The sequence below is a fragment of the Manis pentadactyla genome, chromosome 9 (assembly GCF_030020395.1).
Source record: "Manis pentadactyla isolate mManPen7 chromosome 9, mManPen7.hap1, whole genome shotgun sequence".
In the NCBI taxonomy this organism is placed as follows: domain Eukaryota; kingdom Metazoa; phylum Chordata; class Mammalia; order Pholidota; family Manidae; genus Manis; species Manis pentadactyla.
Genome location: NC_080027.1, coordinates 29682066 through 29698701, shown reverse-complemented (window position 1 = coordinate 29698701; position 16636 = coordinate 29682066). Strand labels below are relative to the sequence as shown.

Sequence of the window (16636 nt, the reverse complement as noted above, 5' to 3'; positions counted from 1 at the left end):
TTACCTCGGAATTTTATCAGACATACAGGGAAGACATAATACCCATTCTCCTTAAAGTTTTCCAAAAAATAGAGGAGGAGGGGATACTCCCAAACTCATTCTATGAAGCTAACATCACCCTAATATCAAAACCAGGCAAAGACCCCACCAAAAAAGAAAACTACAGACCAATATCCCTGATGAACGTAGATGCAAAAATACTCAACAAAATATTAGCAAACCGAATTCAAAAATACATCAAAAGGATCATACACCATGACCAAGTGGGATTCATCCCAGGGATGCAAGGATGGTACAACATTCGAAAATCCATCAACATCATCCACCACATCAACAAAAAGAAAGACAAAAACCACATGATCATCTCCATAGATGCTGAAAAAGCATCTGACAAAGTTCAACATCCATTCATGTTAAAAACTCTCAGCAAAATGGGAATAGAGGGCAAGTACCTCAACATAATAAAGGCCATCTATGATAAACCCACAGCCAACATTATATTGAACAGTGAGAAGCTGAAAGCATTTCCTCTGAGATCGGGAACTAGACAGGGATGCCCACTCTCTCCACTGTTATTTAACATAGTACTGGAGGTCCTAGCCACGGCAATCAGACAAAATAAAGAAATACAAGGAATCCAGATTGGTAAAGAAGAAGTTAAACTGTCACTATTTGCAGATGACATGATACTGTACATAAAAAACCCTAAAGACTCCACCCCAAAACTACTAGAACTGATATCGGAATACAGCAAAGTTGCAGGATACAAAATCAACACACAGAAATCTGTGGCTTTCCTATATACTAACAATGAACCAACAGAAAGAGAAATCAGGAAAACAACTCCATTCACAATTGCATCAAAAAAAATAAAATACCTAGGAATAAACCTAACCAAAGAAGTGAAAGACTTATACTCTGAAAACTACAACTCACTCTTAAGAGAAATTAAAGGGGACACTAACAGATGGAAACTCATCCCATGCTCATGGCTAGGAAGAATTAATATCGTCAAAATGGCCATCCTGCGCAAAGCAATATACAGATTTGATGCAATCCCTATGAAACTACCAGCAACATTCTTCAATGAACTGGAACAAATAATTCAAAAATTCATATGGAAACACCAAAGACCCCGAATAGCCAAAGCAATCCTGAGAAAGAAGAATAAAGTAGGGGGGATCTCACTCCCCAACTTCAAGCTCTACTATAAAGCCATAGTAATCAAGACAATTTGGTACTGGCACAAGAGCAGAGCCACAGACCAATGGAACAAACTAGAGAATCCAGACATTAACCCAGACATATATGGTCAATTAATATTTGATAAAGGAGCCATGGACATACAATGGCGAAATGACAGTCTCTTCAACAGATGGTGCTGGCAAAACTGGACAGCTACATGTAGGAGAATGAAACTGGACCATTGTCTAACCCCATATACAAAAGTAAACTCAAAATGGATCAAAGACCTGAATGTAAGCCATGAAACCATTAAACTCTTGGAAGAAAACATAGGCAAAAACCTCTTAGACATAAACATGAGTGACCTCTTCTTGAACATATCTCCCCGGGCAAGGAAAACAACAGCAAAAATGAGTAAGTGGGACTATATTAAGCTGAAAAGCTTCTGTACAGCAAAAGACACCATCAATAGAACAAGAAGGATCCCTACAGTATGGGAGAATATATTTGAAAATGACACATCCGATAAAGGCTTGACGTCCAGAATATATAAGGAGCTCACACGCCTCAACAAACAAAAAACAAATAACCCAATTAAAAAATGGGCAGAGGAACTGAACAGTTCTCCAAAAAAGAAATACAGATGCCAACAGACACATGAAAAGATGCTCCACATCGCTAATTATCAGAGAAATGCAAATGAAAACTACAATGAGGTATCACCTCACACCAGTAAGGATGGCTGCCATCCAAAAGACAAACAACAACAAATGTTGGCGAGGCTGTGGAGAAAGGGGAACCCTCCTACACTGCTGGTGGGAATGTAAGTTAGTTCAACCATTGTGGAAAGCAGTATGGAGGTACATCAAAATGCTCAAAACAGACTTACCATTTGACCCAGGAATTCCACTCCTAGGAATTTACCCTAAGAACGCAGCAATCAAGTTTAAGAAAGACAGATGCACCCCTATGTTTATTGCAGCACTATTTACAATAGCCAAGAATTGGAAACAACCTAAATGTCCATCAATAGATGAATGGATAAAGAAGACGTGGTACATATACACAATGGAATACTACTCAGCCATAAGAAAAGGGCAAATCCAACCATTTGCAGCAACATGGATGGAGCTGGAGGGTATTGTGCTCAGTGAAACAAGCCAAGTGGAGAAAGAGAAATACCAAATGTTTTCACTTATCTGTGGAATATAAGAACAAAGGAAAAACTGAAGGAACAAAACAGCACCAGAATCACAGAACTCAATAATGGACTAACAGGTACCAAAGGGAAAGGGACTGGGGAGGATGGGTGGGTAGGGAGGGATAAGGGGGGGGAGAAGTAGGGGGGGTATTAAGATTAGCATGCATGGGGGGGTAGGAGAAAAGGGAGGGCTATACAACACAGAGAAGGCAAGTAGTGATTCTACAACATTTTGCTATGCTGATGGACAGTGACTGTAAAGGGGTTTATAGGGGAGACCTGGTATAGGGGAGAGCCTAGTAAACAAAGTATTCGTCATGTAAGTGTAGATTAATGATAAAAAAAAAAAAAAAAAAAGCAGTTCCTGTGTGGTGACCTCCAATGAGTTCTACACAATGATATAAAGGGCATATAAAAGTGTAGGCAAAGGGTCTGTTTGTGTTTATACAGAGGATCAAAGCCTAATTGGGCTATCCCGAAAATGAACTAAGATACGATATGAATAAGAACTTCCAACATCTGCACTCTCTGGAAGACTCATGCCAGAAGATGATCAGCAAAAAACCCCAACAAAGATCCACGCATTGCTACAGCTGTAGATGCACTCATCCCACCGGTTCCTGGACTTGCCATGGGAATGAGGAAGGAGATATCTAAGCTGACCTGTGCATACAGTAAAACAAATTTGACTGGATCTATACTGTTGGAACTCAACCAAGAATTTGGAGAAGTGCAAATTGTAGCACTCCAAAGTCTTACAACTACAGACTATTTACTGTTAAAAGAACATATGGCATGTGAACAGTCCCCAGGAATGGGTTGTTTTAATTTGTCTGATTTCTCTCAGACTGTTCAAGTTCAGTTGGACAATATCCACCATATCATAGATAAGTTTTCACAAATGCCTAAGGTGCCTAACTGGTTTTCTTGGTTTCACTGCAGATGGCTGGTAATTACAGGTATGCTTTGGTTATGTAACTATACTCCTATTATGTTAATGTGTGTGCGCAATTTAAGTAGTAGCTTAAAACCTATACATGCTGAAGTACTCTACAAGAAGATATGTCAAAGAAATAATCAATCTTCCCATGTTTTCTTCCGCCTGCTACTTCTATAGCTTTTCTTCTTCCTTCCTAATTACAACCCTAAAATAGAATTCGTGCCTCATATCAAATTTACCAAGTATCATAATTCTTCCAAGTGGTAAAGATACCTCAAGACAAATGCTGGGCATAGAAGCCACAGGGCATAAATATGCAAAGAAGTAAAAAGCTAACCTTTTCAAACAATAAGGCTTCCCTCTCACTTACCAACTTCACATTTCCCTGTATGGCCCCGGAAGATGACTGGTTAGCCAGAGACGGGTAAGATTCCTCAAGGGAGGAACAACCTAAGACAGGCACAGTCGCAGGGGGGCCATCAGGTGAGAAATTGGGGATCAACAGAGGTGAGGCCTAGAACCTCACCCCCCCTGTTCTGAGAGAAATCTTCTGCATATGTGGATGTTTTATTGCCCTGGTCTAGCTTGGATGAACACATAGTCTACAGGCACATACCTGATCATCTACATTTGCTCTCTTACAACACTAAACTATGTTTTCTACCTTTATCTTGTATCTACCTACCACTTCAGCATTTTATTAAAAATAATAATAATAAAGAGAGAAATGTGGTATCCACATATAAATCAAGTATAAAAACCAAATGAGTATTCATATTTGAACTGACTGTTTAGAGTTCATAATGCATGAGCAAAACCGAAAGTTTCTGTGATGACTGCCCTTGTACTGTTCACTATGTAACTTATTCATTATGTAAGAATTTGTTCTCCATGTAAGAACTTGTTTGTTATGCCTCAGAAGATTGGAGACTGACGAAAATTAGGCTTGGGGTGGATTAATGATTGTGCATTGAGCATTGACTCCCCTATACAGAATTTTATTATCGTTAACAACCATTTTATCAATAAATATGAGAGATGCCCTCAAAAAAAAAAAAAAAAAAAAGGACAGACTTCCAATGGTAAAATAAATAAGTAACCGGGATGTAATGTATAGCATAAGGAATATAGTCAAGATATTGTAACAGCTTGGTAGGGTGATAGCTGGAACCTAGAATTATGTATATAAATGTTTTACCACTGTGTTGTACACTTGAAACTAATGTAATGTAATACTGTGCGTCAACTACCCTTCAATAAAAAATAATTATTAAAAAAAAAAAAAAAAACTAGGGAAAGACACAGAATATAGAAAATGCTCAGTACAATTAATAAAGATTGAGTTAATTTGAAAAGAGGAGAGAAGAGGGCATTCAAAACATTAAAAAGAAAAATGATAAAGACATCCAAATGGCTTTGGTTGAAGTACCATGAAGCTAAGGAACCTAAGTCACAATGTAAAAGGACATGTCCAATAGCAGAAGAACAGTTTCTTAAATAACAGCATCCGACAGTGAAATACTATGAGGCCAACACAAAAAGCTAACACGGGAAAATGCTCACAATATTGTCAATGAAAGCCATATTAAGGCACAATACACAGTAAGATTTCATTTTTTTTGCACATGTATAATATTTTTTTATATACTGTTATCTGCCCAAATATAGGGGTGATGCAAAAAGAACTGAATACTTTCAAAACGACTCAGCAACTAAGAGTTATATACGAACACGCAGTCAAAACCAATATGCAAAAAACTGTATCACTGTTATTTCCATAATTTTACAAATCTCAGTAAGCACCTCTCATGTTCCCAACCATTATAGTCTAATTCATTCTAGACCATTTGGAGCGTATCATGATCAGCAGTGGAAAGGACAGCCATCATGTGTTCCTTTATTCCCTTACGGAAGTGAGTAAAAGGGGATAAAAGCACAAGAGTTGCATTGTATAAAAGCTAGAAATTTGGCAGCCACTATTCTGGAGGTAGTTCCATATTTCAAACACAAGTTCAAACACAAGTAAATGAACCTTAAGGTTATCTTTAGAACCCACAAAGAAAGTTAGGCAAAGTCCTATCTTACTGAAGGAAAAAAAAGTTTCAGCTGTAGGAAAAACTCAATCTGTTAGTACAACTTAGGTAAGTATGCTATTTCTGTCACTGTGTTCTCTGCAAAAATGAATGAACTGAAGACTCACATGTGCAAAAACTAAAACTAAGAAATGTAAAGATAACTCTACAATTTGGTAACAGTACATGTTTTCTTCAACCTGGTGACTGAGTATTAAATTTTTCTTTCCTTTCAATTGATTTTTTTAAATCACCATGAAAGGGTGGGGCTTTTTTCCCTTTAAAAACCTATTCAACAGTGCTCGCTTCGGCAGCACATATACTAAAATTGGAACGATACAGATAAGATTAGCACGGCCCCTGCGCAAGGATGACACGCAAATTTGTGAAGCGTTCAATTTTTTAAAAATTTAATAAAATTTTTAAAAAAACCTATTCAACAGAAAAGTTGCCATATATCTTCACAAATTCTCTCGTTATCTGGCTCTGTTTATTTTACACAAAGTTTTTTTTTGAAGAAGAAGATACATTAACTTGAAAAGACCTCCCTCAGAGCTCAGGTGCTTATGGAAGCTACCTAAAAAAATCAATTTTTTAAAGAGAAATAAAAAAATTTAACATAAATTTATGAAGTAATCCTGGGGATATACCACACAACTGTCAAGTGCTGAGTGTCTTCAGAACATTTTAGAAAAAAAAAAAAAAAAAGAAAAGAAAGGATTGCCCTCCCTTTTTCTGAAGCACAGAAAAGAAGTGGAATTAAAGAGGAAATACCTAAGAAAAGAAAGAATTCAGATGAAGCTGGGTAAAGCCAACCATAAGGTACTCTACATTAGTGTGTGGCTGAAAGTCAGCCTCTTAAGTCATAGCTGAACACATGCCAAGTTTGCTGAATTACCTATAATTTTAAAAGTGCAAAATACATTGTTTTAATGTAATCATGTAATTGCTCTAAAATGTTAACACACAAAGCATCTTTTTCAAATCAGTGTAACCTATTGTCTCTTAAAATTATATAATTATTTATGCATTTGTCCCTTCATCTACAAATCTGTTATACATAAAATCTCATAGCAAGAGTGTAAGGAAGTTTTGAGTCATGAAACTCTATAGAATGACATATTCTTGGGAGACTCAGAACTCACTGCCACTAACTTATATTTTCAAGTGTAATGGTTGGTCCCCCATTATCAAAATGTTTTAGCCTACACCACGTAAACATTCTTAGTATTAAAAAAAATAGGAAAACCTAGAGCTTCCCCTTCATGTTACGGTGTACTCTGCATTCCAACCACTAGATGGCAGACTGTACAAAGCAACAACAGGACTCCGGCGAGAAGGGATGGGTTCAGGCTTAAGGAAAATTCCTTAATTTTGAGGTTGTTTAGGATTCCACTGTAGGACACCAAACTGGTGATTTCCAAAGCTAGACACCCTAGTTTCATCCTAGATTCAATATAAGGATCTTAGGGGTGAGGAGAACCATATTTTGGAAAGCACTACCTTAAAGGTAACTATTATTTCTATGTTAATTTTTTATTAGAAAATGTAAGATAGTAATAAAGTTACTTAATAGAAAAAAATTCATCACTTAATATAAGAATAAAGAGTATATTTAAACTAAGGAGGCAAATAAAATGAAATCATTACAGTATTCCAACATTAAAAAATAACATGTCCATGTTATATAAACACAAGGTGTTCTTCCCTTCTTTGAAACTCTGAAGTTAAGAATTATAACCATACCTGTAGGCAAGAAAACATAATAAGTATCAAGTAATTTAAAAGTAAATGCCAAAACTACAGATTCTCTTTTTTTGTTACTACATTCTAAAAACTTACTGTTCATCATCAGCCCAGTTAAGGAGACACAACCAGGATTCTCAAAAACAATCTAATACTTGATCAGAAACACACAAAAGCTGATCCTAAGCAAAATAACAGTCCAACAATACATTGTGAGTACTATACTCACCTCCACTAATGCTGTAAACCAGAAAGGGGTGGGAGGGTGGCGGGTGGAAGGCCTGAAAAGATGGAAGAATTCTTTCATTCCAACAAGACCAGGAAAAAGGAAGAAAAGTTTGAGAAGCTCTGCAACTGCCGATTAGAGTACTCTAAAGGGAAAAAAATTATCTGGAAAGGTTCAAGAAACTGGGACTAAGTATGGAGAAAAGCATATTATAGTAGAGGGTGATCAAGTGTCCTAGTTTTCATGGAACAGTCCTGGTTTACACATGTTGTTCCATATCCCATTCAGAAAGCATGTCCCTTCACTCTCAAAAGTAACCCACTTGGAATACAAATTGTATGTCACCCTAGTTAGAAGTGACCTAATAGAATTCTACATATAGTTAAGGAATTAATACACTTCTAGTTCTTCCCCAGCCTTCCTAAACACAAACATGCTTCCATTCTACCCATTTTATCCTCTCACCCCCAACATATGAGCATTTCTTATTCTTAACGTTAATCTCTGGTTCTATTATTTTTTATCCCAAGAAAATCATCTAATCTCCTAACTTCAACAAAAACCTCTGCAAATGATTCTCAAATGTCTTCTCTGAAAATCAATTGAAAGTCTTCTGGAGTATTGGAGATAATTACAAATTTTCACCTTTATGTCCAAAACTATCTCACAGTTAAAAAAACAGGAGCATAATCTCAACTGTAACCTCAATTTCCCCTTTTTGTTTAAAACAATAAAGACTCATCCTTTACTTTTTGTTAAAATAAATTCAGGAATCTTCTGTTTTATTTTATCTTCCACAATGTAGGATGACATGATGCCTTGTTATATGTGCTAGCAGAATGATAGACATATTTATTGACTTACACGTGAAACAAAAGCCCATTCTCCATTCATAACATTCAATGGGGAAAAAAAGACAGACCTCCCGTAACAAGGTTAATGTTCTGTTAACAGCCAAGCCCATGCCTAAAAAGTAAGCAGGAATCTAGAAGAATTTTCATGGCTTCTAACTATTTAAATTCTGCCTAGTCAGAGACAATAATGAATTGCAGTTAGCCTCTGCCAGAGTCTACCTTACCCAGAAACACAAGCTTCATGTACCAGATGCAATTAGAACAATAAATTCCTTATATTCCATCTTCCCACAGCTCTGCAAATCTCACTATGATCAACAGAAATCCCATTTATTCTGCAAGATTCACTGCATACTACAATATGCCAAATAGTCTTCGGAGTTAGAAATACACAATAGCAGACAAAATTCCTGCCACCATGAAGCTTATATACTAGTGGGGAGAGACAGTCAGTAAATAAATGAACAAATATATGTCAGATGGTGCTAAGTACTAAGGGCTTCTTAGCACTTACAAAGGATGGGGCATGTGTTTGGGGGAAGATGCTATTTATACATGATAAATCAGGAGTCTCAGATAGAGACTTCTGAAAATTATAAAAACAAGTGTAGTGTATCACCAGGAGCCTGGTGGCCTATGGAACCCACCACCATGATTAACTACCATCTTCCACATAGTGGACAAGTGTGAAGGCATCCATTCTTTTTCTACATGACACATTGTCTGCTTCACCCTTGCCAAATCAACGTCATGTTGAGCAGAATCTTCTAGTGTTGATTCTGCGAGGCCTCTAGTTTTACATAGATAATAAGTAAAGACAGTGGTAATCTCATTTGTGCATTCACATACTTCACAATTAAATCAAAGGACTCTGTTAACCCTTAGTTGAGTCTAATCACATCAGCCATTTACTACCATTCTTGTGAAGAAGTACCACACCTGTGGCAAGTAGGCATCTCAAGAGACCCCTTAAGCCATTAAGTAAAAAGTGAAAGACATTTCCGAAAAATCTTTTTTCAAACTGTTATAAACAGTAATGACAGATATAGCTAGAAAGAGTAATAAGCCCCAAATAATAACCTGTCTACACAGCTTTAAGTTTTGTAATAATGCTCCTGAAGTGGAAAATGTGAGCAATTTTTAATACATTAATGAATCACCATAAAGCCAAAGCATTTTCCCTAGCAAGTTTAAGCTTTGAAGTTTCTAAAAGAAAGAATAATTACTAGGAGTATTTCAACAAAAAAATCTCCATCCTCACACATTCCATAACCATACAACTATTCTTATAAAATTCTGTATGACCCATGTTCTCAGCATAAAAAAAAAATATCTGGTAATTTCATCCTCTCACAAATGCTTAAGGGCAGAGTATCTCCTGTGATAAAAGTCTGCTTTATAAACTGTCAGGATTAAAGTGAAGACGTTACTTTTTTTAAGCTTAAAAATTCCATGTAAGTTATACTTTAACAATGTTAATTAGAAGGGAAAAAAAACACACCAATTTGAATATAAAAATCCAAGCTTTGGCCACCAAATAATGTTTGTTATCTGGAGAGGAAAAAAAACTTCTTCAGAACTATGCATGAGAAGAGGGAATTTGGTATGTTTTATTTAAACTCCAAAATACATTTGTTATTTGATTCACTCCACATTTAAAAGTCATCAACCTAAAATTTACTGTCTGAAGCAGAGATTAGAAATGAATAGCACTTAGGACAGACTATCAAGTATAAGTCAAAGAAGAGCTCTAAGAGGAGAAATGGATTTTAAAGGAATAGAACTAAGAAAGACACTTCCCTTTACCTGACCGTCCCAGTGGATAAAAATTTAGTAAGACTTACTGTTTCGAAAATTAACTCATCTAATAAAAATTGACATGATCATGACTTACTTTGCACACTGAATAGTTAAATGTGGGTTTATCTCCCCTAAATACGCTTTAAGCTTTTCTCAATACAACGCATTCTGATAAAAGGATCTCTGCTGATAAAGAATTTAGAAACAATGAAGTTAAACATATATTGTAGATAATATTTACAGTGGGTTTTTATTTAATTCTTCTACTTTCATGTACTAACTTTAATAAACACTAATAATGAAAGACTAAGAATAAAAACAGGTGATTCTTTCATGCACGTATCTGTATTTAGTTAGACAGATAATATCACATATATTTATTCTATTTATGGGTGGGTATGTGAAGTGACCCTTAAATTTCTAAGAGTGTATGTTCCTTTTGGTTATGAAAAGGCAACATAAATCTTAAATGGGCTGAACAAGTAGCAATGAAAAATTTAACCACCTTTCTCCCTTCGTTCTACAGTACCAATCTTTCACCAATTTCTCTTTTTGCTCTGACAAAGACTCCCAAAATAAGCCTTTTACCCAACTAAAATGCTCCTACTTTGAATATTACAAGTATCATCTCTCCCTCAACTTGACAAACACTGGAGAACTAGCCTTTTCTTTCATTGCTATGTTGGACCTTCCAGAATGACTGTGATGGCAAGAGAGAAGGGTGTCTTTTTAGTTCTTTCTGTTCTTTTAATGTTCATTTCTCCCTCTTAAAGCTCTTCTCTGACTTTTACTTGATAGGCTAAGTGCTATTCATTTCCAATCTCTGCTTCAAAGAGTAAACCATGAGGATGCCAATTTCACCATCACGAAGTTCTGCTCTAGGATCTCCCACTTCCATGAACGGCCCCATCAACCTCCGTGTGCTAGGACTGTACTGTAACAGTATGAAGTGACATCAGAATGAGCAAAGGATCTAGAATCAGCCTTTTACCTGACATGGCAAGGGATGCTCTGTTGTCTCCATTGTGAAGATTTAAATACTGGCCTACCTAAAGTTACACAAACCAGTGGCTGGGCTGGAACTAGATTCTTTAAAACAACAATGTTTCTACCTGAGGGACTGTCTTGCCAATGGGTTTCATCCCCCAGCAAGTCTGCTATGGATTCAATGTGACCAAAGAAATCAACAGCAAAACGTTCTTGGGGTGAAAGGGTTATACCCAACTTTATTTCCAGGTGGCAGGTCAGTCACTAAAATCCCATTCACTCAGAGCGAGTCTGCATGCAGCAAGCCAGTCTCTGCCTCTGGGCCCTTCTGTCCACACAGCTGTCCCGCACAGCTGTCCTCTGGGTCTCTGTCCTCAGCGCTGCCACTACTCCAGCCTCTGCTCTGCTCTCCTACAACCTTGCAGCCCTGCCACCATGTTGTGCCCAGAGCACTGGGCGGAGCTCTTTTTAGAGTCAACAGCCAGCTATGTATTGCCCACAGATGTGCAGTTAGCTAGTCAACCACAGCCAGGTGAGAATCCTGGCCACAGGAACTCTCATTTTATCCACACTAGCTAAAACAGGAAAACATAACTGATGAATAAAGTCAAAGAAAAAGCAATTCTAGGTTAAGTCTACAACCTAAAATACAAGCAGCAGCTTACGCTTCTCTTAAAAAGGTTTCCATCTCCTGGTAGAAAGAAATGGTTTTCTTGCTGTACAGCAGCACCTTGCAGCAGTTAGTCAAGGAGTGTCTAGGCCTCCTAAGCTGCTCTGTAAATAGCTTTGGAACTTAGCTGCCAGATTCAACTTTTTAACTAATGTTTTAAGTCAGTACCTATAGTTGTTCTTTATTGCCACTCAGCTGTTTCTCAGATGTGCTAAAGAAATCACCTGAAAACAATGTCTTGATCAGCTTTGGATCACCAATTCAAAATGATGTTTTGCAAGAATACCAAGAACAAAATAAATGAGGGTTTATACTGTACCAAGTCTAAAAATCTTATGTTGAATTAACAGCTAACACATGTTCCAACCTGACAACAAATACACAATTACATAGTTCTGAAGCAGGATATATATGGCCTGCTAAACCTTAACTTCTCAGTCATTAAACAGCAGGTTTAACTTCTAAAAGGCAATGGTCAAATGGGAATAAGGAAAATGTGGTTATATCTTCCTTATACATCACAAGACAAAGTGCTCACGTAAAGAATAAACCAGATTTTTCCTCCAGTTTCACACCAAAGAGCAAATGCAGCTATCCTGTAACCCTCTCAGATATTCAGTATTTTTAAAAATTCCTTGTAAAAACAATCCACTCAAATTTTGTATTTACCTACCTATCTTCACATTGGCCTTATAAAATCAAAATAACAATTTCTCCATGAGAGCTCACCAGAAATAAAGCTAGTAACTACAATTAGTGAAATCACTTTTCTCCATCAAATATAAATGCTACACCTTTCCAAAATCCTGCCCCTCCTTTTCCAAAGATTCCATCTAAAGACAGTTAAAACAAGTACCAACAACTATTAAAATTTTCTAGGTATAATTACCTATTAAATACAACTAAAGATTATTCTAAACTACACCAATAAGTTGCTTATTTAATTTCAACTGATGAAAGGTGAAAGATGGCCAAAAAGGCTAGTTCATACCATATTTGACAAGTCAACTCAAAACTAGCTACATGTATATTTACTGCAAACAAAAAAATTTTTTTCTTTGCTCTTCTCTGAATGGTTTTCATAGCACACAAAAGGTTGCATGCCAAAAATGAGAAAGCAGCTATCATCAGAAAAACCGATGCAAACTTAGCCTATGAGAGTTCCAACATTCGTAAGTAGATATACACAACACAACCCTCGCCCATAATATATATCCATAGTACACATATGCTTCAAGAAACAAAGTCCTTCCAACAAGCAAATTAAGGACACTTGAAACAATAATGCTTAGATTTCTATATTTCTATGAAATTAAAATAAGGGATAAAAATAAGGCTTGAGGTAGTAATTCACAATTATTTAACCAGAAGTTTTAAGATGTTACTGTACATATGAGTATACAGTGAAACATTGGTAATGCTCCATTACATATACACAACTGATCTCCCATTATGACCAATTACAGCCAACAAGTGAGAGACACTTAGCCAATGTAGATCATTTAATCTGTGTGAAGTTAAGGGTCTACCACCCACAACTTTTGCAGGTATCAAACTCCTATCTTGGTATAAACATTATGAAATGATCAAGTGCACTAACCAGCTAAAAACGAATGTCATATGTGAATATTTTCAACATAAAGATTCATTCTATCTAAGCCATACTTCACATTTAAAAAGTAAAACAGAAAAATGTTAGCTAAACAGTTCACTAGCCCAGTACACTAAGTCCACTTGCACTAGGCATTATATTCTGGGTACTGGGCATGCAAAGATGAATAAAGCAAGAGTCCCATTTTCAGGAGAGATACAAATGCACAGGATGCTAGGTGAGTAGAAAAAGAAAGAAGAAAGAGAACATTTCTACAGAGGGATGGAGGGCAGTCTGCTTACAACAATTACCCATGGTTTGCTAGGTATGGCTCATTTGGCCATGTGGGGGTGGGAGGATGGAGGTGAGTGAGAGAGAAGGGTCTTGTCCTCCCTCATCACAGACAGGCATCCAATTCAAACACACATGCCCAAGGGGAACAAACCCGAAAGGAAGCTAAACATCCCCTGGTCGACCTGGCTGACTCCAGTAAAAAATTCAGAAAATCAAGCATTTGAGACATGAAAATAGAAAGCCTTTATTATCAAGATTTTATTTGTTTATATCATTGACATATTACGAATAAAGGTAGAAGAAAATTCACATTTTTGTTAGCCATTTTCTAAAACAAAAACCAGTGCTACCCTTCTTCCCAGTGACAGTAAAAAATCAAGTTCAAATTGTTTTTCAAGTAATGATATACTGGTAGGTGGGAAATTCTAATGAAGAATGAAGCAAAAGCTCATCAACAGTCCAAAATCTTAGTTTCCAAAGTATCAAGCCAAGAACAAAAAATGTAGAGGCAAAAATATAACATCGCAGAATAGTATAGCAGGCAATTTAGAAAATAAGCAATTTAAGCAAGGGAATTTCCTAAAGTCAAATGGAGCTGGGGCCAGCACCCCATGTTTCAGTTCAGGGCTTATTCCTTTTGAAGTATATTAATAATTTACCCTAAGAAGTACAGCAAGTTACTGTTTCCAAATGTAATTTTACATATTTATAGAAACAGTATTTCCCAAAGAAAGGCCTTCTCCTAACTATCCTAACTATATCCCATTCCCTAGAAGTTCTTAAACTAAAACATTACCCAGATTGTCTGACTCTCTAAGGTTCTTCGTTGCCACTTAAATGTTAAATTTATTCTCTATATCCTTTTACCAGTAGCATCTCAGTATAGGTATGTACAAGAGAGCTAACAAGACCCTATTCAACAGGTTTTTATAAGGATTAACTGTGTCAGTGCATGTCAAGTGGTTAAGACAAAAAAGACTCCTTAAATCTTAGATGTTATCCCCATCGTGCATGTTAGGTCCTAACTAAGCTAATCTGATCAGATTTTGTGTAAAACTGAAGACTGAAGTTTCCTTACATGTTTATAAAATATCTATCTCCAGATCAAAATTAGGTATACATTATTCGTATTTAGGAGACTTTTTCAATGATTCCTGCGCAATCTATATATTCAGAAATTCCCAAAACCTCAGATATTAACACTATTAATGCAGTTTAAAATAATCAATTAATACAAAAAGGCTGAAGCAGCAAAATGTAATTCTCAGCTTCAAGATCAGCAAAATTCCTTGCCTTCCCTACTATAACACTAGCAGTAGAAAATATAGTACAATTTTGAAAATCAGCTCTAACTACAGTCCTGTCCAACTTCCCTACAGGAACCAAAAGCTACCCAGAGATACTATCAAAAAGATATGATTAAAATCCATGGGTGTTTTTCCTTACACCCAACCTGTCCCTCTCCCAGCCCCAAAGCACCCCATTTATCCTCTATAGTATAACAGACTCTTTTGTTCCCCAACACAGTTCCAGCCTTCCTGCAATGTTTGCTCAAGCTCTTTCCCTCCACCTGAAATGTCTACTGCTCCTCACAACTTAATCATTTCAAGTCCAGTTCTCCCCCTTATTAAAAGCATTACCTTCCTCTTCTGTGATTTTCAATGATATGTAGTCTTAGCTCACACTGCCTGGTAATGCAACTGTCTGTGTATGTCATCTTCCCTAGAAGACTGAAGATATGATGAGCTACTTAATTTTTATATTTCTCAATAATCTCAACACAGTAACTTGGATATACAGCAGACACTCAATATATAATTGCTGATGAACATATTGATTTCCACAAGACTAATGAAGTTTTATTTGATAGAGATCCAGCTATAAAAACATAAGAATAACTGATAACGTATCATTTGCAGATAAATAGATGTCAATAGTTAAATCACATAAATCAAACATGCCAAGAATCTTACTGACTTGAACTGGCTTATCAAACCTTTTCTATTCATACTGACCATCATTATATGGTAAGATAGTTTAAGTTCATTCATAAATTTAGAACTCAAAAACAACTCTTATTTCCACACAAGCTCACAAAAGCTAGGAGATCAGTATACCTGATTTTACTTATCTAGCAACCCAAGCCACTATGTATGACAATACTCAGAAATCCAATTTCAGGTACCAAAACAAAGTTCATAAAGCCCCCTGCAAAATGGAGACAGGACTGTTCATTTCTTTCTTCCCATCCCTTTCAATAGCCTTACCATAAATTACCTGTGAAAAGGGAAGTACTTCCCAAGTTCCACAGCACTGGGGCAAAGCTAGGAAACAGCTAATGAACAGGAAGAAGGGAAACTGTAAAATGAGGATTTGGGGAGGAGAGCTGAAGGGACAGAGTCTATCAAGACAATTCCTGCCCCTACAAGAACCTCATACTGTTCTTTCTTGCCTGTCCACTGCATGTGCACTCTACTGAGGACTACCTTGTCCATTTGGCAAAGCAACTATTCATCCTTAAAATTCCTGTTACCTCCTTCAAAATGAAGTACTTCAGCCCCTACTTTGAAACTTTACATAAAAAGTATTATACATTTATCTTAATGTAGTACAATTAGTTTTTTACACATTTTCACTGTTAGATTTCATGTTCTCTTTTATGGTAAGGATCAGGTGTCATCGTCTTAACATTCTTTTCTAGACCTTGATGACCTTCCTAATTTAGCACCCTTTACTGTTTCTACAATGGTTTTTGTTGGGACTGCTCAATGTTAAGCAGAGCTCATCTCTCCAAACTTTCTCCCATATTCTTGCTTATAGAGCAGGCAGAAGACTTAAACACAGTTTCCTAGAAAATTTACTAAAACGACAAATTTTTTTAAGTTGCTCTTACAATTCTTTTTCCATTCAGGCTTTCTCTAAGAAAAACTTACACAAAATGATAAGCTCTTGGGTCTTTAGATATGCAAAAAATTAAGATTTATTTACATTTCACTTTCAAAAAAAAGTTAATTTGGATTTTAACCTCTCCTATGAGCAAGAGAGAAAGAAAGGACATAACTTAAGTCGA

At 36.4% G+C, this 16636-nt stretch overlaps 1 protein-coding gene and 1 non-coding gene across 16 annotated transcripts in view; one reads left to right on the top strand and one right to left on the bottom strand.

Annotated features, from left to right (window-relative positions):
- The window catches only part of PICALM (phosphatidylinositol binding clathrin assembly protein), a 121258-nt gene that overhangs the window by 94348 nt on the left and 10274 nt on the right, over positions 1-16636 (bottom strand). The window lies entirely within an intron of this gene.
- Positions 5697-5803, top strand: LOC118923338 (U6 spliceosomal RNA). Its single transcript, XR_005029179.1, has one exon. It is a non-coding gene; the product is annotated as a U6 spliceosomal RNA (small nuclear RNA).